This window comes from Pseudophryne corroboree, chromosome 9, assembly GCF_028390025.1.
Source record: "Pseudophryne corroboree isolate aPseCor3 chromosome 9, aPseCor3.hap2, whole genome shotgun sequence".
NCBI lineage: Eukaryota > Metazoa > Chordata > Amphibia > Anura > Myobatrachidae > Pseudophryne > Pseudophryne corroboree.
Genome location: NC_086452.1, coordinates 259,322,748 through 259,350,262, shown reverse-complemented (window position 1 = coordinate 259,350,262; position 27,515 = coordinate 259,322,748). Strand labels below are relative to the sequence as shown.

At 44.2% G+C, this 27,515-nt stretch overlaps 1 protein-coding gene and 1 long non-coding RNA gene across 2 annotated transcripts in view; one reads left to right on the top strand and one right to left on the bottom strand.

Annotated features, from left to right (window-relative positions):
* The window catches only part of FAM78B (family with sequence similarity 78 member B), a 301,572-nt gene that overhangs the window by 145,521 nt on the left and 128,536 nt on the right, over positions 1-27,515 (bottom strand). The gene's annotated exons all lie outside the window — the stretch shown is intronic.
* LOC134957972 (uncharacterized) overlaps positions 1-27,515 on the top strand; it is a 216,487-nt gene that overhangs the window by 170,013 nt on the left and 18,959 nt on the right. The window contains exon 3 of the long non-coding RNA XR_010186819.1: positions 17,495-17,554. This is a non-coding gene — a long non-coding RNA (uncharacterized LOC134957972). The remainder of the gene's footprint in view (positions 1-17,494; positions 17,555-27,515) is intronic.

Here is a 27,515-nt window from a genome sequence, read left to right as displayed (position 1 = left end):
ATTTTCTATTGTGTATCAATGAAACTCTCTAATACAGCAGAAACAACTCCATATTGTGTATGCAAACAGAATCGCACCAATGCACCACCTGTTCTGTGTAGGTGCAGTGCGGAGTGACACAGCTGACATACAGTAGTACTCATACTGCATTAGGCCCAGAGTCAGAATAGTGGCCTCTGGGCTAAGATACAATGGCTACTTTGAACCAGTGGCAGAACTAGTGGGTGATGGTTCCAGATGCAAAAATATGCTGGAGCAGGGAGTGTGATTGGGGGGGCATGCATGGGGTGCTGGAGAGATGGCTGGGGGTGTCAGTGATCCAAGGAGTCAGCCTAAATAGTAGCTTAACAAAAACTGTCCATAAAAAAGTCTTCCACTTAGCTCCACACTTCTATCTTCCTCTTCAGCAGACCCATCACACAAATCCACATACACTGCACCCAACAACTTTGTTACTGCACCAGTGAGCCAATCACTGTTCTGCTCTCGCCTCCTCACCCATCACAGCCAGTCAATGCCCTGATTCCTGAGCCCACTCATTGCACAGTCTCACCTCCTGATTGGCTAGTCTTTGGTCATCGGATAAGTGGGACGGCCACACAGCGGCGGGTCCTTTCATCACTGCGAGCCCGGTGCAGTACACTGTCCGCTCCACAGGTAGTTTCGTCCCTGCTTTGAGGTTTGAACTTTGAACAACCTGAGGCCTTAACTGACATATTTCCTGAAATTAAAATACTGTAGGCTCATAAAGAGTTTACAAAACACACCTGCAACTAGAGGTGTGAAGTTGTGATGATACTGTCTTTGAGTTCCGCTTTCTCTTTGGTGTTCTGTGGAATTATCATAGTACAGCTATACATGATATATCCAAATTCTGCATTTTCATGCATTTATGGTCTATAACAAAGCAGCGACAACAACAATGTCATTAACTCTGCTCCATGGTGTGGAATAAATTCTAGAAAATAAATTAAATTGATAGACGGATTTCCATGTGGAGTACTTTAGGGCAAATTCCACTACAGAAATGTAAAATATCTTGCTGACAAATGCAAATGAAATGAATATTTGCTCCTGACCAGTTTTGAATATTATTCTCATCTCTAATTCCAACAGTTCCTTGACAGGACAATCTCGGCATTACTAATTGTATCACTGGCCTACTTTTAATTCATACTCCATTTCAGTGACAACCCTACCTGCAGGGTGGTATGGTGATACTATTCTCATTATCATGGACTTGCCTCCCCCACTTCACAGCTGAAGGGTCTACTCTCACAGGAGACCAGAAGAGCTCCCTGAAATTTGTGAGTCTCCTGAACATTCTTAAAGTATAGGCAAGTATGTTTTAATTGATCGTTCATAAAGAAGAAATGATCCCTACTGATTCCTATCCATCAATAAGACTATGTGGGTTATTCAACGCTGTTGGCAAACCAAAAAAGTTAGTAATTGGACAAAACCATGCTGCACTGCAGGCGGGGCAGATGTAACATGTGCAGAGAGATTTAGATTTGTCCCATCTGCAGTGCACATGGTTTTGCCCATTAGAGAAAGATTTTGCTGCTGTGATCAGGTCTGAATAAGGCCCCAAATTTTGTAACTGTATCAAAAAAAGGAATTAGTGTCGCGGTGGTAGAGAGGGTACACAAAGACCATGCTGATAACTAAAAGGTAAGGCAAGACTTGTCAGCCAGTAGATGACATATGTTTAAGTAAGGGGACACGTTGGGCCACTTGTGTCTACTTCACTATTATGCCTCAAGGCAATGGCATAGAGTGCTACTGTTTCCCATGCAGAGTTGATCTAAATCAGGGCTGGCCAAACCGGTCCTCGAGATCTACCAACGGTTCATGTTTTCCAGGCCTCCTGGAGATCTGTAGAATTGTCAGTTAGGAATGAATGCAGCACATCTTAATTAGTAATGACTACACCTGTGCACCAGCTAGGTAGTCTGGAAAATGTGAACTGTTGGTAGATCTCGAGGACTGGTTTGGCCAGCTCTGATCTAAATGGTCCACTGTGGATTAAATGGAATTTATTTTACTCCCAAATGTCAATCTTAATTATGAGTGCATTGACTATTACTGTTTTTTTTGCTCTGTAAAAGGGTATACAAAATGTTTACGCAATGGTGCAGCTCACGGTACCCTGCACAGTATTTTTCTCTTTTTCAGGAGGGGACGTGGCCATACTTTTTGTATTCGGGCATGCCCCTAGTAGCCAAGCCCCGTTCAGCTCTCAGTGGCCCTCAATAAGGCTTGATTAAATGCTTGTCAGAGTTATACAAAACCTGGAAAGTGACATGGCATGACCTTATAACAACACATAAAGGCCACCCAATATTTTGATATTAAATCTGTAAAAAGATCAATTTCCAGTGATTTCTTTATCATGAATCTGTCAGAACATTGTATTTCACAACACATGGAGGATTTAAATATGATGACTTTTTCTCTTAAGCTGGTTAATAATGGCTCTTTCAACTGTCAGTTCTGTTTTCATGTGTGTCAACATATTTGTGTCTCAATGAATAAAGCTATGAATAAAGCTGTCCTTTTATGCTAATACTGCAGAGTACTGAATCAGCAGAGCGGATTCTGCAGCTTATTAAGTGCTTGAAAGTTGACCAGTCATCTGCTGATATTTAAAAAGCAATATTATAAAACCAAAATGTAAAAATCAGGTTCATCCACTGAATTATTTATATTTCTCTGACGTCCTAAGTGGATGCTGGGGACTCCGTCAGGACCATGGGGATTAGCGGCTCCGCAGGAGACCGGGCACAAAACTAAAGCTTTAGGATCAGGTGGTGTGTACTGGCTCCTCCCCCCATGACCCTCCTCCAAGCCTCAGTTAGGTTTTTGTGCCCGTCCGAGCAGGGTGCAATCTAGGTGGCTCTCTTAAGGAGCTGCTTAGAAAAAGTTTTTAGGTTTCTTATTTTCAGTGAGTCCTGCTGGCAACAGGCTCACTGCATTCAGGGACTTAGGGGAGAGAAGTTCAACTCACCTGCGTGCAGGATGGATTGGCTTCTTAGGCTACTGGACACCATTAGCTCCAGAGGGAGTCGGAACACAGGTCTCACCCTGGGGTTCGTCCCGGAGCCGCGCCGCCGACCCCCCTTGCAGATGCTGAAGATTGAAGGTCCAGAAACAGGCGGCAGAAGGCTTTTCAGTCTTCATGAAGGTAGCGCACAGCACTGCAGCTGTGCGCCATTGTTGTCACACACTTCACACCAACGGTCACGGAGGGTGCAGGGCGTTGCTGGGGGCGCCCTGGGCAGCAATGTATAATACCTTATTCTGGCTAAAAATACATCACATATAGCCCCTGGAGGCTATATGGATGTATTTAACCCCTGCCAGGTCTCAGAAAAACGGGAGAAGAAGCCCGCCGAAAAAGGGGGTGGGGCCTATTCTCCTCAGCACACAGCGCCATTTTCCCTCACAGAAAGGCTGGTGGGAAGGCTCCCAGGCTCTCCCCTGCACTGCACTAGAGAAACAGGGTTAAAACAGAGAGGGGGGGCACTTATTTGGCGATATGTATATATATATTAAAATGCTATAAGGGAAAAACACTTATATAAAGGTTGTCCCTGTATAATATAGCGTTTTTGGTGTGTGCTGGCAAACTCTCCCTCTGTCTCCCCAAAGGGCTAGTGGGGTCCTGTCCTCTATCAGAGCATTCCCTGTGTGTGTGCTGTGTGTCGGTACTTGTGTGTCGACATGTATGAGGACGATGTTGGTGAGGAGGCGGAGCAATTGCCGGTAATGGTGATGTCACTCTCTAGGGAGTCGACACCGGAATGGATGGCTTATTTAAGGAATTACGTGATAATGTCAACACGCTGCAAGGTCGGTTGACGACATGAGACGGCCGGCAAACCAATTAGTACCTGTCCAGGCATCTAAAACACCGTCAGGGGCGTTAAAACGTCCTTTTACCTCAGTCGGTCGACACGGACACTGACTCCAGTGTCGACGGTGAAGAAACAAACGTATTTTCCTTTAGGGCCACACGTTACTTGTTAAGGGCAATGAAGGAGATGTTACATATTTCTGATACTACAAGTACCACAAAAAAGGGTATTATGTGGAGTGTGAAAAAACTACATGTGGTTTTTCCTGAATCAGATAAATTAAATGAAGTGTGTGATGATGCGTGGGTTTCCCCCGATAGAAAATTATTGGCGGTATACCCTTTCCCGCCAGAAGTTATGGCGCGTTGGGAAACACACCTTAGGGTGGATAAGGCGCTCACATGCTTATGAAAACAAGTGGCGTTACCGTCTCCAGATACGGACGCCCTCAAGGAGCCAACTGATAGGAGGTTGGAAAATATCCTAAAAAGTATATACACACATACTGGTGTTATACTGCGACCAGCGATCGCCTCAGCCTGGATGGGCAGCGCTGGGGTGGCTTGGTCGGATTCCCTGACTGGAAATATTGATACCCTTGACAGGGACAGTATTTTATTGACTATAGAGCATTTAAAAGATGCATTTCTATATATGCGAAACTCTGGCATCAAGAGTAAGTGCGATGTCCATATCTGCCAGACGATGTTTACGGACACGACAGTGGTCAGGTGATGCAGATTCCAAACGGCACATGGAAGTATTGCCGTATAAAGGGGAGGAGTTATTTGGGGTCGGTCCATCGGACCTGGTGGCCACGGCAACAGCTAGAAAATCCACCTTTTTTACCCCAAGTCACATCTCAGCAGAAAAAGACATAGTCTTTTCAGCCTCAGTCCTTTCGTCCCCATAATATCTGCCCAGGGATAGAGGTAAGGGAAGAAGACTGCAGCAGGCAGCCCATTCCCAGGAACAGAAGCCTTCCACCGCTTCTGCCAAGTCCTCAGCATGACGCTGGGGCCGTACAAACAGGTGCGGTGGGGGGTCGTCTCAAGAGTTTCAGCACGCAGTGGGCTCACTCGCAAGTGGACCCCTGGATCCTACAAGTAGTATCCCAGGGGTACAGATTGGAAATTCGAGACGTCTCCCCCTCGCAAGTTCCTGAAGTTTGCTTTACCAACGTCTACCTCCGACAGGGAGGCAGTATTGGAAACAATTCACAAGCTGTATTCCCAGCAGGTGATAATCAAAGTACCCCTCCTACAACAAGTAAAGGGGTATTATTCCACACTATATTGTGGTACTGAAGCCAGACGGCTCTGTGAGACCTATTCTAAATGGAGTCACTCAGAGCAGTGATAGCGAACCAGGAAGAAGGGGACTATATGGTGTCCCTGGACATCAAGGATGCTTACCTCCATGTCCAAATTTGCCCTTCTCACAAAGGGTACCTCAGGTTCGTGGTACAAAACTGTCACTATCAGTTTCAGACGCTGCCGTTTGGATTGTCCACGGCACCCCGGGTCTTTACCAAGGTAATGGCCGAAATGATGATTCTTCTTCAAAGAAAAGGCGTCTTAATTACCCCTTACTTGGACGATCTCCTGATAAGGGCAAGGTCCAGAGAACAGTTGGAGGTCTGAGTAGCACTATCTCAAGTAGTTCTACGACAGCACGGGTGGATTCTAAATATTCCAAAATCGCAGCTGTCTCCGACGACACGTCTGCTGTCCCTAGGGATGATTCTGGACACAGTCCAGAAAAAGGTGTTTCTCCCGGAGGAGAAAGCCAGGGAGTTATCCGAGCTAGTCAGGAACCTCCAAAAACCAGGAAAAGTGTCAGTGCATCATTGCACAAGGGTCCTGGGAAAAATGGTGGCTTCTTACGAAGCGATTCCATTCGGCAGATTTCACGCAAGAACTTTTCAGTGGGATCTGCTGGACAAATGGTCCGGATCGCATCTTCAGATGCATCAGCGGATAACCCTGTCTCCAAGGACAAGGGTGTCTCTTCTGTGGTGGCTGCAGAGTGCTCATCTTCTAAAGGGCCACAGTTATGCATTCAGGACTGGGTCCTGGTGACCACGGATTCCAGCTTGAAAGGCTGGGGAGCAGTCACACAGGGAAAAAATTTCCAGGGAGTGTGATCAAGTCTGGGGACTTCTCTCCGCATAAATATTAGTGATGAGCGAGGTTCGGTTTTACTCGGTTTTACTCGGTTTTACTCGGTTCTCAAAACGGCATCTTATTGGCTATCCAAAACACGTGACATCCGTGAGCCAATAAGATGCCGTTTTGAGAACCGAGTAAAACCGAGTAAAACCGAATCCGCTCATCACTAATAAATATACTGGAGCTAAGAGCAATTTACAATGCTCTAAGCTTAGCAAGACCTCTGCTTCAAGGTCAGCCGGTATTGATCCAGTGGGACAACATCACGGCAGTCGCCCACGTAAACAGACAGGGCGGCACAAGAAGCAGGAGGACAATGGCAGAAACTGCAAGGATTCTTCGCTGGGCGGAAAATCATGTGATAGCACTGTCAGCAGTTTTCATTCCGGGAGTGGACAACTGGGAAGCAGACTTCCTCTGCACGACCTCCACCCGGGAGAGTGGGGACTTCATCGAGAAGTTTTTTCCACATGATTGTGCACCGTTGGGAAAGACCAAAGGTGGACATGATGGCGTCCCGCCTGAAAAAAAAAAAAAAAAAAAATGGACAGGTATTGCGCCAGGTCAAGAGACCCTCAGGCAATAGCTGTGGACGTTCTGGTAACACCAGGGGTGTACCAGTCGGTGTATGTGTTCCCTCCTCTGCTTCTCATACCAAAGGTACTGAGAATTATAAGACGTAGAGGAGTAAGAACTATACTCGTGGCTCCGGATGGGCCAAGAAGGACTTGGTACCCGGAACTTCAAGAGATGCTCACAGAGGACTCAGGGCCTCTGCCGATAAGAAGGGACTTGTTTCAGCAAGTACCATGTCTGTTCCAAGACTTACCGCGGCTGCGTTTGACGGCATGGCGGTTGAACGCCGGATCCTAAGGGAAAAAGGCATTCCGGAAGAGGTCATTCCTACCCTGGTCAAAGCCAGGAAGGAGGTGACCGCACAACATTATCACCACATGTGGCGAAAATATGTTGCGTGGTGTGAGGCCAGGAAGGCCCCACGAAGAAATTTCAACTCGGTCGATTCCTGCATTTCCTGCAAACAGGAGTGTCTATGGGCCTCAAATTGGGGTCCATTAAGGTTCAAATTTCGGCCCTGTCGATTTTCTTCCAGAAAGAATTGGCTTCAGTTCCTGGAGTCCAGAAATTTGACAAGGGAGTACTGCATATACAACCCCCTTTTGTGCCTCCAGTGGCACTGTGGGATCTCAACGTAGTCCTGGGATTCCTCAAATCACGTTGGTTTAAACCGCTCAAATCTGTGGATTTGAAATATCTCACATGGAAAGTGACCATGATGTTGGCCCTGGCCTCGGCCAGGCGAGTGTCAGAATTGGCGGCTTTGTCTCACAAAAGCCCATATCTGATTGTCCATTCGGACAGGGCAGAGCTGCGGACTCGTCCCCAGTTTCTCCCTAAGTTGGTGTCAGCGTTTCATCTGAACCAGCTTATTGTGGTACCTGCGGCTACTAGAGACTTGGAGGACTCCAAGTTGCTAGATGTTGTCAGGGCCCTGAAAATATAGATTTCCAGGACGGCTGGAGTCAGGAAAACTGATTTGCTGTTATCCTGTATGCACCCAAAAAACTGGGTGCTCTTGCTTCTAAGCAGACGATTGCTAGTTGAATGTGTAGTACAATTCAGCTTGCACATTCTGTGGCAGGACTGCCACAGCCAAAATATATATAAATGCCCATTCCACAAGGAAGGTGGGCTCATCTTGGGCGACTGCCCGAGGGGTCTCGGCTTTACAACTTTGCCGAGCTGCTACTTGGTCAGGGGCACACCCTGGCTGAGGAGGACCTGGAGTTCTCTCACTCGGTGCTGCAGAGTCATCCGCACTTTCCCGCCCGTTTGGGAGCTTTGGTATAATCCCCATGGTCCTGACGGAGTCCCCAGCATCCACTTAGGACGTCAGAGAAAATAAGATTTTACTTACCGATAAATCTATTTCTCGTAGTCCGTAGTGGATGCTGGGCGCCCATCCCAAGTGCGGATTGTCTGCAATACTTGTACATAGTTGTTGTTACAAAAAAATCGGGTTGTTATTGTTGTGAGCCGTCTGTTCAGAGGCTCCTACGTTTGTCATACTGTTAACTGGGTTCAGATCACAAGTTATACGGTGTGATTGGTGTGGCTGGTATGAGTCTTACCCGGGATTCAATATCCTTCCTTATTGTGTACGCTCGTCCGGGCACAGTATCCTAACTGAGGCTTGGAGGAGGGTCATGGGGGGAGGAGCCAGTACACACCACCTGATCCTAAAGCTTTAGTTTTGTGCCCTGTCTCCTGCGGAGCCGCTAATCCCCATGGTCCTGACGGAGTCCCCAGCATCCACTACGGACTACGAGAAATAGATTTATCGGTAAGTAAAATCTTATTTTTTTTTAATTCATGCCTCCTCTCCTATAAATTCCATGCCCTGTCTCCATCATATCTGTGTCCTAGAGTCTTGTTTGCTCACTGCCTCTCTATTTCCCTGTCTGTGTTATGCTCACTCATGTCCTGTATGAATTTCCCTTTTCTCACTGGGGAGATGTACTGTATATAACCTTCCAAAGTGAACAGGTGGAGAAGCTAGCCATAGCAACCAATCAGCTACCATCATTTTATAGAATGTATTTGATAAATGATAGCTGGAACATGATTGGGTGCTATGGGCAATAATCTCAGAAATTCTGTTCTCTGGGGGTCATTCAGACCCGATCGCTGCTGTGCGTTCTCGCACAGCAGCATTCAGGTCTGAATTGCGCATGCGCCGGTGCCGCAGTGCCCCGGCGCATGCCAGACAGCCGACGGCTGTCTTTAGCTAGCGATCACCTCTGCCTGATTGACGGGCAGCGACGAGTAACTCCCTGTCAGCGTGTAGGAGCTGCGCTGGCTGGGCGCTACTCTTCGAGTACAAAAGCCGCAATGCTTTTGTACTTGTACGATGGGGCAGGAACTGACATGTGGTGCGGGCTAGTCCTGTGCTGGGCGTCCCCCTGCATGTTATTGTGACTGATCGTAGATGTGCTAAGTTTAGCACATCTACGATCAACTCTGAATCACCTCCTCTGTCCCTACCTCTGCACAGGGCCGTCTTTTCGTACGGGCTACTATGCCCAGAACCAGAGATATCAGCCTTCAAGCAGCTGGTCCCTGCTCCAGCTCCACACACCTAGTATGCAGTTTTATATTAATCGGTGGATTGCTCTGTCTCCTGAACTCTGATCCCCAAGTTCCCAGTACTTCCTGAAAGATGGGACTCGCTATTTTTTTTATCCCATTGAAAGCTAAGAAATCTATTTCCAGGAACTGGAGATATCAAGCAAGCTGCCCTCTCACCGGAAAATGCTGAATATTAAGCCCACTCCACCATCCACCCCTCCACTGCTTATTAAACAACCCCTACCACCCTGGAAGTCAAGTACCGGGACCCCTTCATTCAGACCAATGCCCCCTTCTACAGTTTAGTGTTTTTCCCTCCCACCCTATCTCCTACCATCTGTGCAGTAAAGGAGTAATTAACAGAAATTACTGCTCAAGGTCCTACATGCTGAGCGGAAGCTAGAACACCCCCTACGCCCACGGGACATCAAAGCTGCCACTGATAGCACCCCCCACCCCTACCGCAGGAGGATGGGTAGGGGCCCCAGTGCATTGCTTTGCCAAGGGGCCTACACTTATGTTAAGATGGCCCTGCCTCTGCATCCTTTGCTTTTTTTATTCCCCCCTGCCTAATCTCTACTCTCGTCTTCCCGTTTTTTTACCTTGCTTCATATCTGGACTTTTATCTCCCATTGCCTCCTTGCTTCATTACTGTAATTTCTTGTCTTCCCTCCACCCTGTGTCATTTCATTCCCTTTTTGTGTCTGATTTACAGTTTCCATTTGCATGTAAGATGCATCTGCATACTAGTTTCCAATTCCGTATTTTGTGTTGCATATACTGTATGACATTTGTAACATATATACTGTAGATGTTACTCTAGCAAATATGTGTCAATTATCATCATTAACTCCAAAACTTGCACCTCTAAATCAGGGAATTTTTCCTCACGTGCACATGTTCTCTGTACCAGGGCCACAGCAGGACTAAATAACGCCTTGTGACAGCCCTACCCTCAATCATGTGACGTAATAACATCACATCAAAGGGGCGGAGCTGCTGGGACCAGCTGCAAGGTGAGTGCCTGCAGCATCCTAAGGAATCTCCAGACGGCTCTACAGGCTGCAGGGTGCCATTGCATGTGTTATGGGTCAGTGGCGGATTTCCCACTAGACATGTGAGACATGTGCCTAGGTGCACTACTTGCTGCGGATGGCCCGCTGCTTCAGAGCCAGAGCTGGAGGGGGAGAACTGGGAGCTGTGGAGATGGAGCACGGATGTGGAGAACATGCTAGCCGCAGAGAGAAGTGTCAGAGCCTGTGTGAGGGCCTGTACTCTGAGCTGCTGGAGATGGACCAGGACATCCAGGAGCTGCGGAACCAGCTACAGACCGAGGTCACCGAGCTGGGGCCCCTGCAGGAGAGAGTGGAGCAGCTTTTGGGGAGGGAGGAGAGCAGGAGCCGGGAGTTGCATTTTCTACAGCTACTATTAATAATACTTTTATTACTGATACTATTACTTATTTAAGTACTAGAACTATTACTACTAGTAATACTACTATCATTGCTACTAGTACTAATAGTACTATCGCTACTCGTATAACTACAACTATCACTACTGCTACTACTAGTGCTATTACTGATACCATTATTAATATAACTACTCCATCTACTAATATCACTGCTACTTCAAGTACTATTATTACTGCTTAGTTGCTGCCACTGCTAATACTATCACTGTTGCTCAGTGTATTGGGTGAAAATGTGAGCTGTGGGAAGCAATAAGCTGTGAGGAAAGCAGTGTGAGCTTTGGAAGGGGGAGGGTAGTGACATATGGAGGGAACTGGAGGGGTATGAAAGGGGTAATAAGAAGGCTATGAGGAGATAGGGAGGGAGGGGTTTTTTTTGGGAGGGGGGTGGCAGTAATGTTGTGCCTAGGGGTAGCCTGTACTCTAAATCCACCTCTGCCAACGACACACCAAGTAACTGCTCTGCTCTGTACTGTTTCTCCCACAGTACATCCACCCGTGGGCCCTGCACACACCAAGTATCTGCTCTGTACTGTTTCTCCCACAGTACATCCACCCGTGGGCCCTGCACACACCAAGTAACTGCTCTGCTCTGTACTGTTTCTCCCATGCAGGTCCAGTAATATAATTAGGTGTACCTAAGCAATATACTAGGGTGCTAATGGATAGGTGGCAAATAAAACATCCAATTAGTTACTCATCCAGTGATTTTAATGGCCTTACAGCCTTCCCATATAGGGTGCTGGCCACTGACCTAAAGCTACGGTGTAGCTGCAGCTGCTTTTCTCTTCCTCTACTAATTCTCCATGCTCTTTGCCACCTTTGTAGCAAAGGCAGAGGCAAACGCAGGATCTAGTCAGCGGGGTATCTGTGTGTATGTGTGAGTGTGTGTGTATATATATATATATATATATATATATATATATATACACACACACACACACACACTGGGGCAAAAAAGTATTTGGACAGCCACCGATTGTGCAAGTTGACCCACTTAAAAAGATGAGATAGGTCTGTAATTTCCATCATAGGTACACTTCAACTGTGAGAGACAGAATCTGAAGAAAAAAAAAACTAGGAAATCACATTGTATGATTTTTAAACAATTTATTTGTATATTCTTGCAGAAAATAAATATTTGGACAATCAAAAAGTTTAACTCAATACTTTGTAATATAACCTCGGTTGGCAATTACATAGGTCAAACGTTTCCTGTAGTTCTTGACCAGGTTTGCACACATTGTAGCAGGTATTTTGGCCCACTCTTCCATGTAGATCTTCTCTAGATCTGTCATGTTTTGGGGCTGTCGCCGGGCAACACGGACTTTCAACTCCCTCCACAGATTTTCTATTGGGTTGAGGTCTGGAGACTGGCTAGGCTTCTCCAGGACCTTGAAATGCTTCTTACAGAGCCACTCCTTAGTTGCCCGGGCGGTGTATTTGGGGTCATTGTCATGCTGGAAGACCCAGCCACGTTCCATCTTCAATGCTCTTACTGAGGGAAGGAGGTTTTTGCCCAAAATCCCATGATACATGGCCCCATTCATCCTCTCCTTAATACAGATCAGTTGTCCTGTCCCCTTTGCAGAAAAGCAGCCCCAGAGCATGATGTTTCCACCCCCATGCTTCACAGTGGGTATGGTGTTCTTGAGATGCCATTCTCCCTCCAAACACGGCGAGTGGAGTTTATACCAAAAAGTTTGATTTTGCTCTCATCTGACCACATTACATTCTCCCTATCCTCTTCTGGATCATCCAGCTGGTCACTGGCAAACTTTAGATGGGCCTGGACATGTGCTGGCTTAAGCAGGGGGACCTTTCAGGCGCTGCAGGATTTCAATCCATGACGACGTAGTGTGTTACTAATGGTAACCTTTGTGACTGTAGTCCCAGCTCTCTTGAGGTCATTAACCAGGTCCCCCTGTGTAGTTCTGGGCTGATTCCTCACCGTTCTCAAGATCATTGATACCCCACGAGGGTCCGTTCTTGGCCAACTGCTGTTCATTATATTTATCAATGATCTAGGAATAGGCCTGGAAAGCACAGTGTCAATCTTTGCAGACGACACTAAACTGTGTAAGGTAATTAACTCAGAAACCGATGTGGAGTCTCTACAGAATGACTTAGTTAAACTGGAATTCTGGGCATCTATGGAAAATGAGGTTCAACATAGAAAAATGCAAAGTTATGCATTTTGGGACAAAAAACACACTTGCATCCTACACTCTAGATGGAGAAAATCTAGGGGTAACTATGGTGGAAAAAGATTTGGGGATGCTCATAGACCATAGGCTTAGTAACAATACACAATGCCAAACTGCAGCAAAGAAGGCAAGTAAAGTGCTTGAGTGCATTAAACGGGGCATTGAGAGCAGGGATGAGGATGTAATTCTGCAGTTGTACAAATCATTGGTACGCCCACACCTGGAATATTGCATTCAGTTCTGGGCCCCATATTACAAAAAGGATATCGGGGAACTAGAAAGAGTTCAAAGACGAGCTACTAAATTGATTAATGGGTTAGAGACACTGGAATATGAGGAGAGGCTTACTAAATTAAATATGTATTCATTAGAAAAGAGGAGTCTAAGAGGAGACATTATTAATATCTTCAAATATGTAAAGGGTCATTACAAGGAGTTAGCAGCTGATTTGTTTATTAAAAGAACTCTGTATAGGACGCGTGGGCACTCACTGAGGCTAGAAGAGAGAAAATTCCGTACACAACGTAGGAAAGGGTTCTTCTCCGTAAGGGGAATAAAGATTTGGAACTCACTGCCGGAGAAGGTAGTAATGGTAGACTCTGTAATTGCATTTAAAAACGGATTGGACAAATTTTCAACAGGAAAACGTATCAAGGGCTTTAGCATTTAGCATATTGACAGTGGTTGGAATCATTGCTGTAAATCGGTACTAAACCATAACTTCAACATGCACAGTATAATATGAACAGATTAACGCAGAATACAGGTTGAACCCGATGGGCATTTTGCCTTTTTTCAACCTCACTGACTATGTAACTATGTAAGGTGAGATCTTGCATGGAGCCCCAGGTCGAGGGAGATTGTCAGTGATCTTGTATTTCTTCCATTTTTTTAATAATTGCGCCAACAGTTGATCTCTTCTCACCAAGCTGCTTGCCTATTGTCGAGTAGCTCATCCCAGCCTTGTGCAGCTCTACAATTTTGTCCCTGGTGTCCTTAGATAGCTCTCTGGTCTTGGCCATGGTGGAGAGGTAGCAGTCAGGCTGTTTGAGGGTGTGGACAGGTGTCTTTTATACAGATAACCTGTTCAAACAGGTGCCATTAATACAGGTAAAGAGTGGAGAATAGAAGAGCTTCTTAAAGAAGAAGTAACAGGTCTGCGAGAGCCAGAAATCTTGCTGCTTGGTAGGTGTCCAAATATTTATTTTCCACAAGAATATACAAGTAAATTGTTTAAAAATCATACAATGTGATTTCCTGGTTTTTTTTTTCCAGATTCTGTCTCTCACAGTAGAAGTGTACCTAAGATGGAAATTACAGACCTCTCATCTTTTTAAGTGGGTCAACTTGCACAATCGGTGGCTGTCCAAATACTTTTTTGCCCCACTGTATATAAATATATATATATATATAGATAGATAGATAGATAGATAGATAGATAGATAGATAGATAGATAGATAGATAGATATAGATAGATAGATATATATCAGGGACGCGCAGTCACGGGAGGCAGTGCCTCCCCTGTGATAAATTATTAAAATAGTAAAAGGAAGATACTTATGACACATATTCTGTGTCATAAGTATCATCTGTATTTAATTTTAATTATTTTAGCTATTTAAGTGAGTTTGGGAGGCACTGATAGCAGTTCCTCCCATAGATAATGAATATGGGACAGAGAGGGGGGCGGGGCCAAGCACAGGGCTGTAAAAGCCGATTTAAAAATGACGGGGAATGCGGCACTGAAACAAGTGCCTTGCTGACAGGGACACCAGCCCTATGTCAGCGAGACACCTGTGATTGGACAGCGGATCCAGTGCTGAATCCGCTGTCCAATCACCCACAAGCGGCGCTGGAGGCAGAAGTGATGGCGGGGCTGAAGCAGGAGTAAGTTAGGCTCTCCCCTGTCCTTCCTCCTCCGTCCTCCCGTCACAGCCAGCAGCCGTCTTCCCTCCCGACCCAGGCAGCAGCACTCTGCACTCTCCCCTCCCGTCCCAGCCAGCAGCTCTCTCCCCTCACGTTCGGCCCGGCGGCAGCATCTGCAGCATAATAGGCAGGTTAGTGTGTGGTTTTTTTTGTGTGGTTTTTTTGTGTGTTTTCTTTCCTCTCTCTCTCTCTCTCTCTCTCTCTCTCTCCCCCCAATAATTTACATTTTTGCAGGTTGGACGTCACCTGCATGGGATGTAGGTAAGTAATCTCTCTCATTTGTACAGGTACCCCTACTGGATTCTACGTGGACAAGTGGACGTGATCGGCATGGGATGTAGGTAAGTATGTGTGAGTGTATAAGTGTGTTTTAATAAAATTTTTCTTTCACGGTGTGTGTGTTGTGTTTTTGTTTGGATATTTTTTGTTGTAGAACTACAGGTACCAGCAGGCCCGTTATTTCCCCACATGCTGGTACTTGAGGTTCTCCAAGTACCAGCAAGCGGCTTGCTGGCTCTTGTAGTTCCACAACAAAAAACAATATTCTTTTTTTACATACTTATGGCTATCAGCCCGGCACCCACCGCCCAGGGGTGCTGGGGACAGCCTCGGGCTTCACCCCTGGCCCTTGGGTGCCTGGAGGGGGGGGACCCCTTGATTTAAGGGGTCCCCACTCCTCCAAAGAACCCCGGCCAGGGGTGACTAGTTGTGGGGTAATGCCACGGCTGCAGAGACCAATAAAAAGTATCTCCCGGCTGTGGCATAATCTCCCTGGCTAGTGGAGCCAAGTGCTGGCTTTAAAAATATGGGGGACCCCTACATCTTTTGTCCCCCGTATTTTTGGAACCAGGACCGGACTAAGAGCCCAGTGCTGGTTGTCTAAATACAGGGAACCCCTGTCCAATTTTTTTCCCAGTATTTAAACAACCAGGACCGGCTCAAAGAGCCCGAGGCTGGTTATACTTAGGAGGGGGGACCTCACGCATTTTTTTTTACATTTTTGAAACCATTCAGACCCTTTTCCATTAAGTTAATGGAAGCCCTGGACAACAACATTGCATTCATGTCCTCCTCCCACTCCCTTCCCAGTCCCAAACACTAATTTTTATTTATTTTTTCTATAAAAATGTACAATATATCACAAGTATGATGAGCAGGCAGGCATCAGACTGAGATGCAAATTAGTGGTGGAGGGCTGTGTCAGTTGATGGTGGCTGAGTTTGTAAGCCATTAGCGGTGGCAGCAGGCATTGGCTCAGGGGCAGAAGAGGGCATTGGGTCGGCGGCGGTAGGGGTCATCAGCAGGATTCGGCGGACATTATGGCTGTATTGCCTCACCAGCCACTGACCTCACCGCACGCCACTGATTATATATATATATATATATATACACATACAGTGTATATATATATATATATATATATATACACACGTTTATATATATATATATATATATATATACACACACACACACACACACAGGCATGCTTTTATATATATATATATATATATATATAGCACACACTCATTCAGACACACATATATACATGCAAACATACATACACAAGCACACACAGAAACACACATACATATATACATACACACAACCTTCACATGCTGTATACAGTGCATATTTTAATATACAGTACTGTACCGTCCATCAGGGGCTGGGACGCGGAAGCAGACTGGTGGCACTGTGTGGACGGAGGGAGCTGCTATGGCTGAGCATGCGCAGCCAGCAGCTCCCCCGGGACACTCTCTATACAGAGAGCTACATAGCTCTCTGCTGCAGCAGCTCCGCTATTGCGGTCGCGTACGCGATCGCTGCTTTTACTGAGACGGAGACACTGCTGTCTCCGTCTCAAAAATAAAAATGTTGGCTCATCAGGGGGGATTTCCAGGTACTCGGAAACCCCCCTGCGTGCGCCACTGCAAGCATCTGCATTACTACGCATTAGTCGGAAAATATAATCCTAGTTGTACAACATACTTCAAGTTTTTTAGGGTGAATGAATACTAGATAGCTGAAAACCGTCAGAGGACAAATGTCAAGCAATACTTGGCATTACCAACCTATTAGTTTACAGTAAACAGAATGAGCGTTAAGCAGAGAGTGGAGTATGACATTGGACCCATCAGATACATTCTGTACATCTTACTATACTTAGCATGCAGCTAGGTGTCAGTTTGGATTTTAGTTTAATAACTGTACTACAGGTTGAGTATCCCATATCCAAATATTCCGAAATACGAAATAGTGTTTTTTGAGTGAGAGTGAGATAGTGAAACCTTTGGTTTCTGATGGCTGAGTGTACACAAACTTTGTTTAATACACAAAGTTATTAAAAAATTGTATTAAGTGACCTTCAGGCTGTGTGTATATGGTGTATATGAAACATAAATGAATTGTGTGAATGTACTGTACACACACTTTGTTTAATGCACAAAGTTATTAAAAATATTAGCTAAAATGACCTTCAGGCTGTGTGTATAAGGTGTATATGAAACATAAATGCATTCTGTGCTTAGACTTTGGTCCCATCACCATGATATCTCATTAGGGTATGCAATTATTCCAAAATACGGAAAAATACAATATCCAAAATACTTCTGGTCCCAAGCATTTTGGATAAGGGATACTCAATCTGTATCCACAAATCTGTCAGAAATACTTATGAGTCAAGACTCTCATCATCCCAATTTCTTATTTCCTAGGTCTCTGGTAGGCAATTACAGTATCTAAGTACCTTGCTTGAAAGAAATGTTGGACTTAAGGTAAAAAATGTCTTAATAATTTTCCCCTTTTAATATACAATACCGTATGGTTATAGTATAATCTTTCTGGACGAATTAGGCGCAAATGCTCCTTCCATTCTATACTACTTATGTGTGCTACCTGATTGTTTTTTGTTTGTTTTTTATTATTATTATTATTATTATTATTATTATTTTTTTTATTCTTTTGTCTTCTGTCATATATATCACTCAGTTTTCATTCTGTGTAATTGAAAGCTTGTAAAATAAAGTCATCATCCTTAGAACTGCAGTGTTCTCTGCAATCCTTTGTCATATTGTAGCCCAATTAAAACCAAGACATTGCTGTTATACAGGGGTTATTACATTTTAAACCCATCAGATGTGACCATGCCTGCAAGTGCATTATTTGACCTGGTCGCACAGGATGTGACCAATCAGATTAACAGTGTTAGCAGCGGCAGGGAAGAGAAAGTTCCCTCCGCTGCTGCTGTCAGAGGGACCAGAAGGTCCCTCTGCTTTCCGGAACCCAGCCCCCAGTGTTGCCATGCTGCCTATCATTGCTGATCGGTCAGCATGGCAGGATCCCACACCCCCAGTGGCTGCAGACAATAGCAGCCACTGGTAAGTGTAAATCTTTGCCCCCAAGCCACCCCCAGGCCCCCCCTGGCAGCTGTCCGGGCTCTAAATACTAAAGTCGCGATGTTACCAATGTTGCAAAGGTCGCAATGTTCTCGAACGATGTTTTGATTTAGAAAAAAAAATGATTTAAAAAAATATATTTTTAAAACATTTTTTTTTTTTTTACTAAAATCATTTTGGATAGGGTTAAATTCATGTTCTTCACCTAATTCACTCATTAAAAGAAACGACAATTTCTGAGCGGTTTTTGGTGAAACAAATCGTCAGTTAAGTGGTTAATATGAGAAAATATTTAATAACAATAACTCTTCAGATAAAAATCATATAAATTGCAATTTTTTAAGGTAACCTATAAAAGAGATCCGGTCACAAAACCGGTGGTCGGGATCCCAGCAGTCAGAATACTGATGACAGAATCCCAAACACTTTTTGGAATTGCTGAAAGAGCTATAGTTAAACAACCAATGCACTGATCAAATTAATTTGGATAGTTTAAAGCTAAGATGGTAATGTAAATAGAAGTGGGGTTATTCGCCTTACTCCCATGGTGTTTTCATAGTTTTAAAACATTTTTCACTGTGTATATATAGCTTTATGTTGGCTGTGGCCCTCTTTATCTGGTTTTATTTCATATGCTGTGTAATATTACTGTAGGTATGTACGTAGGGGCAGATTCAGAGATGGATGCTACAGCACATCTCTATGCTAAAATATGCAAAACACCCCCTGCCAGCTTCCCTGACCGCTGCTGCATCCAAAGACTCAGCATCAGTTTAACTGCATAACCACTGGCCATCCGAGTAACCCTCAGGTTACTCAGGGTGTCCGGTGAAATCACATTGCTGTAGCCAGTGAAAATGTATCCGAGGTACCAGCCACAGGCTTCAGAACGCCCATATCCAAGCGCCAGCAGAAGTCAATCATGCTGCAGCTTTTGGGGCACTTCCCTGGACCTGGTCTGCATATGCGCAGTGCGGCTCCTGCACATGCACAGATCAGAAAGAATCATCTAACTGCATAAATATTGATTAAGCGTACAACTATGATTCAGCCAGTTAGACAAATATGTCTATATCCAATTGATGTCATGTCACACATGTTATAAGCTGCCCTATAGCAATCGACAGTGCATGCTCTATGACCATTGAATACAGACATCCTGTAGCAAAATGTGAATACAAATTGTATTGAAACATTCACCTTTATGCTTGACAAAACTCCTAGACACCCATGTTTCAAAGACTTTAGCAAGCAGAATATTTGCTAACATAGTTGTGGTATTCTGATGTACCTTTCATTATAGCAATGAATCATCAAGTATGTTGACTATGTATTTTATTTCTTAATGTTAAAACTTGCATTATTACAGATATATAAAGGCATCATCTCCCCATGGCCATTGTTCTCCTCCTTTCTTTCACTCTATCCCCACTTCTTGATCACATGTCCTTCTGTGCTGCAGGATTCTTAAAGATACACTACCTCATCTTACTATTACTTGACAATGCACATAAACTTTCTATACATAAGATACTACATCTCCCCCTTCTTTTCATATAAATTGTTTTAGACACATACAATTTAATTTACATTCACCTAAGTAGTGCATTTATGAAACCAAACATATAACTTTTAACTGTACCTGAGCAGAAGCATTAACCCAATATACATGAAACTGGAATACCTTCTAGAACAACTAGTTACAAATTATAAAGTAAGAGTCATATGTGCTCAATAAGTCTGGGAGGAGGTTTAATGACTCTGCCTCTTTTAGCCTGGATATGTGATCCTTAACTCAAAGAAATAGATTCCATAATAGGATCAGTTGGTGCTGAGGATGCTAAAGGTACTGTGATGACATCTTCTTGACTTGGTGCATCAGAAGATAAAGATGGAAATATCTTCTTGAAATTGGATACATTCCTTGCCACTGTTTTTTCCTGCAACAATCATTTTTCCTTTCCTTTCCTTTTTCACTTGGGTGAAAAGCAGTCATGTCCTTGCGTACTACTCTTTGTTTCACCTGAACACAATCTCACTCTTGTAAGTCAGAAACAGTAACCCTCCTTTTCCGGTCTGCATATTAGTTAGCCTTTTGTTTATTGGCAGAATCTGTCTTCCGAACCTGACGATCTTTAGATGGAGGAGTAAAATTAATTTCCGGAAGTGTGGACCTGATCACTTTTCTTTGAAACATTAATGTCTGATGAGGGATTGAATGAGAAATTGATTTAAGGATTGTTGAATTGGAGTTCGGGATACTTTACAAATCTTTAATTGCTTTCCAAGATTACGCATGAAACGTTCAACAAGACCATTAACTTGTGGCCACAGGGGAGTAATTTTTTGGTGTTGTATTTCAAAATGTTTCATACATTTGCTGAAATCACCACCTCGAAATGGCGGATCATTATCTGTCTTTACCATTCCTGGAATTCCATAAGTAGTGAGAAGTCTATCCAACACTGGTAAGACAAATGTGGCAGATGTTGAAGATATTATTTCAAGAACAGGATATTGTGAATATTCATCCACAGCCACTAGTATGTATTTGCCATTGTATAATGGGCCATAGAAGTCAACATCAACATTTTCCCAGACATTGTCAGGTATGTCAGTGATCTGTAATGGATTACTATTATTTTGCGTAGAAAGAAGGGTGCATGTCATGCAGTTTTGGATTTCCGATTCAACATGTTGCTCCATGGAGGTAAACCATACCTTTTCATGTAAAAATAGTTTGGTCTTTACAATTCCTAGATGACTGGCATGGGCTATGTCAATTACCTGCTTTCTCAAAGCAGCTGGAATGACAATTTTGTCACCTCTGAGAATGACTGAATCATCATGCATAGTTAGTTCTTGACAATGTTTATGAAGTGCTGTAAAATCATGTTCCTCTCAGTTTAAAATAAAAACTGTCCCAGCCGCCAATCAGTAGATATAATACAGTGTTTTACTGCTGACAAAACGTTTTCTGAGGAAGAGGCCCCTTTGATGCTTTCACTAGTAAGTGAAAGATGAATTACATTTTTTGATAATAAAGTGCACATTCTCCTCCACTGAAGTAGACTGCTTGAAGTCAGAAGGAAGGAGGTGTCTAGACATGTTATCTGAAGGATTAACAGCGCCAGCTTTATGAATGATAGAGTAGTTATATGCTTGTAAGCGTAAGAACCATCGCAGTATCCTAGCTGGTTGTATGGATTTCAGATTTCCAAAGAGTGTCACCAGTGATGATCAGTCTGGATGGTAAAGTCAATGCCGTATAAATAGAGGTGAAAGCGTTCACAACCCCAGACTTCTGCAAGAGCTTCCCTTTCTGGCTGGGAGGGATGTTTTTCCACATCTGTCAAACTGCGACTCGCACATGCTACAATATGATGATCCCCATGGGTATTCACCTAAGTCAAAATAGCTCCTAGCCCCACAGGACTAGCATCCACATTAAATTCTGTTTTCCAAGCAGTGTTTTTAATATAATAGGGTGACATCGTTTTATGTCATCAAATGCTTGTGATTGAGAGGAAGTCCAAAAGAATTTAGTATTTTTCTTTGTGAGTTCCCTAAGTGAAGCTGCCATTGTGGCGTAATTTGGAATGAATTAGGAACAATAGTTAGTCATCCCAAGAAATGGCTTGACTTCACCTGCATTGGTAGGTTTCGACATATTCGTGATAGCCTGAACTTTTTGTGGATCAGGACTCACCCCATCTTGAGAGAAAATGTGACCAAAAAATTTGAGCTTCTGTTGAAGAAAGATGTATTTATCTTTATTCAGTGTTAAATTCCTGTCTTGAAGACACTGAAGCACTTGATGCAGAGCCAAATCATGTTCCTGGCATGTTGCTCCAAAAAAAAATAACATCACTGTAATTGATGGCATTTTGAACTGACTGTATAACTTGATGGACAGCATTTTGAAACACTTCTGCTGCAGACACAATTCCAAATAACAGTCGTTTGTATCTTCATAACCCAACATGAGTTGAGAATGTTATTTGTCATGACTCTTCATCAAGTTCCAGTTGGTGAGAACCTTTATTTAAATCCAATTTCGAAAAGAAACATGCACCTGTGAGTCTATGTATAATATCATCCATAGTAGGAGTAATATGGTGCTCTCTTGTAATGGCAACATAAGGACGACGCATATCAACACATGTTCTTACTGCATTTGGTTGACCTGATTTGGGTACAACCACAATAGGTGATACCCATGGTGTTGGGCCAGACTCCTTTTCAATGATATCTAAGTCTTAAAGAGTTTGTATTTCCTCTTCCACTTGTTTCCTTATGTTGATAGGAATGCACCGATGTTCTTGAGCAAGTGGTATAACGGAGTGATCAATGTGAAGATGAACTTGATAATCTTTACATTATCCAATGCCATGAAAAAGATGTTCATTCTCCTGTAGTAAAACATCCACATCACTTTGTAGTGTTTTTGGTTTATGCAGGACAGGAGTGGAATTAGGAGTGTCATGTATGACAGGAGCAGAATTGGGAGTGTGGGCCACAATCTGTATAAGACCCAGCTCTGATGCAGTATCAAATCACAAGAGATTACCTTTTGCATATTTAGTTACAAAAATAAGGCTTTAGTCATATTGTAATTTTTGTGTGCAATAATTTCAAAAGAACCCTGTAAGGGAAGGGGTCATTTATTACCATAAGTGAATATTTTTACCGATGTTGGATTTAACACCACCATGCCATGTAGTGTCTTGAAACTGGTAGCATCTATCAGTTTTACAGAATCACTGGAATCTATCAGAAATTCAACAGAAGTATCGTCTATAGTGATGTCAGTTTTTGTACTGACCTTGTTTTCATATAGATAAAGCGGGATCCGGTCTGAAGATCGACAGTGTCTAGGGCGACAAGGTTTAGGTTGACCACTATAGGCCGACAGTCACTAGGTCGACAGGGTTTGAAGGTCGACAGGGTTTCTAGGTCGACATGTGCTAGGTTGACAGGTCAAGAGGTCGACATGAGTTTTTTGAATTTTTTTCTTTTTTTGAACTTTTTCATACTTAACGATCCACGTGGACTACGATTGGAATGGTAATCTGTGCCGAGCGAAGCGGTAGTGGAGCGAGGCACCTTGCCCAAAGGGCAAGAGGGGACACGGTGCACTAATTCGGCTTCCCGGTCACTGTACGCAGAAAACGACACAAACCCCTCAAAAAAACCACATGTCGACCTTTTGACCTGTCGACCAGGCACATGTCGACCTAGAAACCCTGTCAACCTTCAAACCCTGTCGACCTAGTGACTGTCGACCTATAGTGGTCGACCTAAACATTGTCGACCTAGACACTGTCGATCTGATGATCCACATCCAGATAAAGTCTACGTAGTATCTTGATACACACAATGCACTGTGTTTCTCCTGGATTTACAGTGCTGTGAAGACTGTTTGGGTTTAGATTTTGTTGTCTTAGATTTGCAGACTGAGGAAAAGTGATTAATTTTGCCACATACATTGCAAATTTTACCAGTGGCAGGACAGTCTCCTGAGTGTGGATAGGAGCGTTCACATCTGTAGCATGATCTAGATTTACTTGTCTCCAGATTCCCACTTGTGTCAGTATGTAATTTATTGCATACTTGCAGCTGGTTCATGCCCCTCTCCATGTCTTTAGCATGTGCTTCTGAGAGTTCAAGACTTCGAGCATATTGCTGCAGCTCTGACAGTGTCATTTCAGATTTAAGAGCACGTCTGCACAACTTTCCACATGTACAAAAAGCAATTAGCTGATGCTTTAGTTCATCTTCAACATCACCGAACTGACATGTTCTGGTAAAACTACTTAATCTATTAATATATGCATCAACAGATTCAGTTTGCAGTTGCATAGCTGTCTTGAACAGATATTTGGAATGTGATAGGCTGCATTTTGGAGCAAAGTAGGCAGTCAAAGAATCCCTGTATTTGGTATAGTCCTTGATGTCTGCCTCTGCCATAGTATCATAAGGTTCATAAATCTTAGACCAGCACTGATAAGAAGTATGCTTTTCTTTTTGCTGTCAGAATTTACCCCCATAACTTTAATAAAATGATCAAACCGTGCAAGCCATTATCGCCATAATTCTGTTGCATTAGGAGTATCAACATGCAGGAACTGAGGAATTAATGCTAGCATGACAGCCATGTGAGTGAGGTAGCTGAGTGTGAGTAATGAAAAGTTTGTCCTCGACGCCAGTTGTTGTATTCTGATGTACCTTTCATTTTAGCAATTAATCATCAAGTATGTTGATTATGGGGTATATGCAATTCCGGGCAAATTGCGTCTTTTTTTCGCCCGTTTTTAAATTCAACACAATTCGACCGTCGAATTCCGGCCGGCGGGTGCCGGAATTCGACATATTCAATAAAAAATGGATTCGACAGTCCTGCTGTCGAAAAACGGACCAATTGACAGATAAGTGCGTCCTGGATTCGACTTTTCGGACGGCACAAAAATGGTTAAACCCGAAAAAAAATTGCGTGGGATTCCCCCTCCTAAGCATAACCAGCCTTGGGCTCTTTGAGCCGGTCCTGGTTGTAAATATACGGGGGGGGGGGGGGGGGGGAATGGACAGGGGATCCCCCGTATTTTTAGAACCAGCACCGGGCTCTGCGTCCGGTCCTGGTGCAAAAAATACGGGGGACAAAAAGCGTAGGGGTCCCCGTATTTTTTACACCAGCACCGGGCTCCACTAGCTAGAGAGATAATGCCACAGCTGGGGGACACTTTTATATAGGTCCCTGCTGCCGTGGCATTACCCCCCCCCAACTAGTCACCCCTGACCGCAAAGTTCCCACCATTGAATATAATGGAGCGGCTTTGCGATGCGCTGTCTGCCAGCTCAGACGCGCATAGGCAATCAGGAAAGTGCCACGACGTGGCGCTCCCTGATTGGCTGAAGGGACCCTCTGTGACAGGAGTCACGGGGGGTCTCAGCATTCGGGGAAAGGGGTCCCATGTGTAAACATGGGACCCCTTTCAGTGCGTGGTTCGGGTATGCGTTTTTTTTTTTTTGCCAAGCACGTGGATTACAAAAAAAGAACAGGACACTGGATTTAGGTGAGTATAATTTTATTTTCAGCTACCCCGGATTTTACTTGGACAAGTGGACAGAGGTCGGCGTGTGAACATAGATAAGTATGTGTGTGTCGGCATGTATGTAATAAAGTTTTACTTTCACGGTGTGCGTGTCCTGTTTTTATTTGGGTATTTTTTTTGCAGTAGAACTACAGATACCAGCGGGCCCGTTTCCCCCCGCATGCTGGTACTTGTGGTTCTCCAAGTACCAGCTTGCGGGGGAGGCTTGCTGGGACTTGTAGTTCTTCTGCAAAAAACAATATTCTTTTATTTTTACACATGGCTATCAGCCCCCCATCCGCAGCCCTTGGATGTGGGGGACAGCCTCGGGCTTCACCCCTGGCCCTTAGGTGGCTGGAGGGGGGGACCCCTTGATTTAAGGGGTCCCCACTCCTCCAGGGTACCCCGGCCAGGGGTGACTAGTTGGGGGGGGTAATGCCACGGCCGCAGGGACCTATATAAAAGTGTCCCCCGGCTGTGGCATTATCTCTCCAGCTAGTGGAGCCCGGTGCTGGTGTAAAAAATATGGGGGACCCCTACGCATTTGGACCCCTACGCTTTTTGTCCCCCGTATTTTTTGCACCAGGACCGGACGCAGAGCCCGGTGCTGGTTCTAAAAATACGGGGGATCCCCTGTCCATTTCCCCCCCGTATTTTTACAACCAGGACCGGCTCAAAGAGCCCGAGGCTGGTTATGCTTAGGAGGGGGGACCCCATGCATTTTTTTTCTTTTAAAAAATATATAAATAATACTTGTGTCTCCTAATAGACAAACCAAGTACATAATCCCTTCTAGTATAAATAGATATGCTATTAGCAATAAAAAAAAACACCAAATAAAAACATGTTTTAATTTTTGTTTATTAGATTCCGCCAGCAAAGTGAGGCGGAATGAAATTGACGAAATTACTGTCGAAAAGCACTGTTGTCGAATCGACATTCTTCAATTGAATATACTTTTGTTGAAAAGCCGCATTTTTACCATTGCAGACATGTCGAATTTGACAACTGTCTAATTTGAAAAAGTCGAATCTGAAAAGTCAGTTTTTTTGTCGAAAAGTACTGTATTGCATTGTCGAATTCTTTTTGTGTCGAAAATGCCCCGTTTTTCGACATTTTCGGCAATTCGACCGCAATTGCATATACCCCTATATAGTTTATTTCTTAATGGTAATACTTGCATTATTACAGATAGATAAAGGCATCTCACCTTCTCCTTCCTTTCACTTTATACCCATTTCCTGATCTCATGTCCTTCTGTGCTGGAGGATTCTAAAGATACACTATTGCATCTTACTATTACTTGACAATGCACATAAACTATATATATACATAAGATACTACAATAGTGTTGTTCATACTGTAGTTCACAATACAGTTCTGGGGAAGTGCTTCCATAGAGTGCAATTGTAGATCTGTGTATAACATACCTCCCAACTGTCCCGATTTTTGTGGGACAGTCACGTTTGTTTGGAACTGTCCCACTGTCCCACCCGTGGGCCGCAGTGTATTGTGGTTGGGGAAGGGAAGGCATTTGGGAGGCTCCCGTCACTGCTGCTCTGCTTAGCGGAGCAGTGGAGAATAGACACTGTGCGCATGCACACAGCGTCTATTCAGTGGAGACAGAGGGAGAGAGGGCATGCCAGCAGCTCACAGAGCGCTGGACATGCCCCCATACTGACAACAATGGGTGGGGCGTGACTATCGATTGTGGCACTGCCATGAAGCCATGCCCCTTTTCCATAGACCACTTTCCCTTTTCAACTGGGTATCAGCAGGGAATTCACACAAAGCATCCCGTTAGTATGTTGAGAGATTTGGGACCATTTCTATGCGGCGCATGTCATTATCAGTTGCATTTTCTGCACCAAACATGGCGTAGGTTAAAGTGCCTTTACGAACGATGATGACTGCTCTCATGGCCTGAGGGCTGGGAGGAAGTGCTGCGGCATAGATGCGAACCCCTCAGAACATGGCAGATGGATATTCGCATAGGACATCTGATTGCTTGAGGCATCCAGAATTATAACCATTGTATGTGAGGCTCAGAATCAGACCCATTGCCTGCTGGGAAAATCAGCAGAAGTAACTGCGGCCTGGCATTAAGCAGCACACATGCTGCACAGTGCACAGAGGGAGCATACTGTATTTTATTGAAAATGCATTGTCTAAAGGTGGACAACTCCTTTAAAGGATCATTAAGCTGAGACCTTTGCAAATTTAGACAGTGTGTTATTGTGGAGTGATAT